Source organism: Mytilus edulis, chromosome 5 (genome assembly GCF_963676685.1).
Source record: "Mytilus edulis chromosome 5, xbMytEdul2.2, whole genome shotgun sequence".
NCBI lineage: Eukaryota > Metazoa > Mollusca > Bivalvia > Mytilida > Mytilidae > Mytilus > Mytilus edulis.
The window spans coordinates 28,042,900-28,046,280 of record NC_092348.1 but is presented as its reverse complement, the minus strand read 5'-3'; the positions used below and the strand labels follow the sequence as shown (position 1 = coordinate 28,046,280).

Below are 3,381 nucleotides of genomic sequence, written 5' to 3'. Positions count from 1 at the left end.
ATACCTCCTAAAATGTAATGATGGAATGGCATAAGTGTAACACCACACGTGCTATTGGTAGAATTTGTAAACAGTTCCAGATAGTCCCATGGCATTAACTCATTGTTTTTCTTGCAAAAGAAGTACGTGTACAGTAATAAAGATTATTTATATTTTCAAATTCGATTGCATAATTTATGCAGATTGACATATTTTAATTTTGTATTACATTTAGTAGTTTGAATTTGTAAAGAAGGCTTACACGAATATGCAATGTGTACAGAGGTTTTAATATAATAAATTTAATTCTAAGAATTTATGTAAATCGATTCCATTTACACACATAGTCTTTTTAAATGAAAATAAAATCGCGTAGTGAACCTCATAAACTGTTGTAGAATTAACTATCGGTCAAAGGGCCTTTCTCTGTACATATTTTTGGTAGAAAAACCGTACAACGGCTGTTATCCCCAGTGGTCTATTATATGTCTGTGGGTTTTCGTGTCTGGTAATTTACACATGCAGAACAATCAGTTTGCAATGAAAACCGTGAGAGGATTTTCCTGCTTGAGTGGAGTAGTTGTCATCGCTTCAAAAGGTATGTACATTTCTAAATTACAATTTTCTTACTCAATCGATCCAAATATTGAAAATCGGAGAATTATATGCTGTGGTGAATACTTTAACAAAGAGATATTTGTATCATATTCTGTTGAGCCTGGAGAAAAACTCCTACAAAGTCAATCGTCCCACGAGTAATTGCCGGAAAAAGTGATAATTAAATTTTGAGATGTTTCTAGTAACTTTGTGATGTTTATGTAAGAGCACTTTTATATTGCAAAACAATGTTTATTTAGGTTCAATTCAACGGTGTTTGAACATTGTAGACCTTCTAAAGGTTCTCGCTTTATATAGAATGTATTCTGCTACTTTTCTTGATTTTTTCTTAAATGTAAAAGATGTTAATTTTTGGATTACAATACAGATGGTTTACAGAAGAACTAACTACATAATTGCTTTTTTTTTTATTTGTAAGTGTTACGGTGAATTCTTTCAGCAGAATCGTTTCCAAAGCACTGTATGATATCCAAAGAATGTGACCTTGCTTATATGAAATATCCTTTATAATTATTTTTTTTATCGTATATTGTTTTGTGAATTGCTTCTTCGTTTGTGGTTTTAAACTGTATCTGTTCTGTTTGTTTATGCATATGACGTCGTCTATGTGACAATCGTTATATTTCCTTACCTTGTAATTATTCAAAACATACGTTATGTATTTTCTTCCATTATCACTGTCATCGTTTAATTTGTGATCAAGTATCACAACTTTAACAACTGAAAATACATGAATATACATTGTATAAGTTATTAAGCCAAAGCTGTATTATTGAAACTCAATTAAACTCACGTAAGATACAAATAACCAATGACTCAATCATTTTGATATTAATGGTGACTAAGTGTCATGTGAATACGGAATGTTAAATAAATGTTATTAATATTTATTTCAATTTTCATGATTTTCAGTATCTTTTCCAATTAGATATATAGTCAAGTCAAAGACAGAATTATTACTACTATAAACACACGTGTTTACATGTTAATTTAAAAATTATTGTTGTTTTCTTTTGTATAAACATTTGGAGTAAAATTGAAATCATCATGGTAAAGACCAAAATGCTGATGACGTTCTATGGCAAATAATATCAAACATATAGAGTAATTATTGCACAAGGCAAATTTATAAAAACAAAAATGTAGTAATGTGATCGTTATATAAAGAATATGTAGCCTTTAAGATATTTAGTATAGGATCATACGCCAACTCAGAATTAATGTGATAGCCGTACGAAGTATTTAAAAAAATAAAAATAGTCAAGCAAATCCTAAATGATAAAACCAGTTAAACCTGGTGTCCACTTCATAAATAAGTTTAATGTTTTGAAATGTATTTAAAAATGTATCGATAACTGATAATAATATTATAGGATTAAACACAGTTTTTCTAGAGGTTATTGATATGTAAACCGGGGCGATTAACTCACAAACTGAATAAAAGTCCGAAGGACTTTTATGTTGAGTTTGTGAGTAAGAGCCCCGGTTTACACATCAATAATCTCTAGAAAAAATGTGTTTAATCCTTATAATTCTTCAGCCAAACATTTTTTTTTGTTGATGGCTACTATATATATTTACCATCAAAAGCACAATGGCAAGTCGTAACTAATGAGTACACCGCCATCTTGACTTTCTAAAACCCATAAATGTCTAATAAATACAACGAAATCTTAAATGAAATAGCACCTACCTCCAAAACTTCATTTTAATTAAATTTTATCAAAATTTGAAGCGTACACGTAACGAAATAATCTTTTCCTTGAAAATTTCCATTCATATGACGTCGTGTTTTGCCATGACGTAAATCCGCCAAATCCTTCATGAAATTTTGCAGAATTTTATTAAATTTAATTTTTGTACATTTTCGAAGCTTTAGTGCAATACATTTTTTTTTTTTTTTTTTTTTTTATATGCACTAGAATAGTCACAACTATTATGTAATTGTTTTTTAATCTCAATTTGCTGAAAATCCCGGGATCACTGCAAGCTTGTGTATCGCGCATGAATAGATTACAAAAGTAGTTTCGGAAACATGGTTTATCGAAGTGTAAACTTAGAGAAAAATTCTAATTGACCAATCCAATTCAAGTATTTATAGATATGCAAATCATATACGAATTATTTTAACTTAAAAGGCAATAGCTTAATTTAATCAGCACATACCGAATTCATCATCACAGAAATGTTGGTGAAGAGTTTTATTTCCACATGTACATTCACCATTCACTTTCACCATAGTTACAAACATCATCAAAAATATGATCAATAACATGTTGTCTGAAAAAAGTAAAATCACAAAAATACTGAACTTACAGGAAAATCTAATCGGAAAGTCCATAATGACATGGCAAAATCAAATATCAAAACACATCAAAAACGAATTGACAAGAACTGTCATATTCCTGACTTGGTACAGGCATTTTCAAATGTAGAAATGATGTACCAATCAATACATTTATTGGTGAAAAAAAATCAAAATAAAGACTCCCCTCTCAGATTGTATTTCAATATAAGCAATTTCAAGTTGCAAGTAAACTCATCATAGATACCAGGACTAAATTTTGTATACACGCCAGACGCGCGTTTCGTCTACAAAAGACTCATCAGTGACGCTCAAGATTTAACTACAACTGGCGCCACGTATGCATGGCCCCTAAAACAAATGGTGTACTAGTTCAGTAAAACTGGACATCAAACTAAACTCCAATACTTATAATTGAACTAAAATTAAAAATTAAACCATACATGACAAGTGATATATCAGTGATGATTGTTCTCGAG

The 3,381-nt window shown here is 30.1% G+C and overlaps 1 long non-coding RNA gene across 1 annotated transcript; it reads right to left on the bottom strand.

The window, feature by feature from the left end:
• LOC139522350 (uncharacterized) lies at positions 1–2,878 on the bottom strand. Its single transcript, XR_011664393.1, has 3 exons — positions 2,764–2,878; positions 1,229–1,317; positions 1–110 (listed from the first exon to the last, which is right to left on the bottom strand). It is a non-coding gene; the product is annotated as an uncharacterized lncRNA (long non-coding RNA).
• Positions 2,879–3,381: the final 503 nt, after the last annotated feature.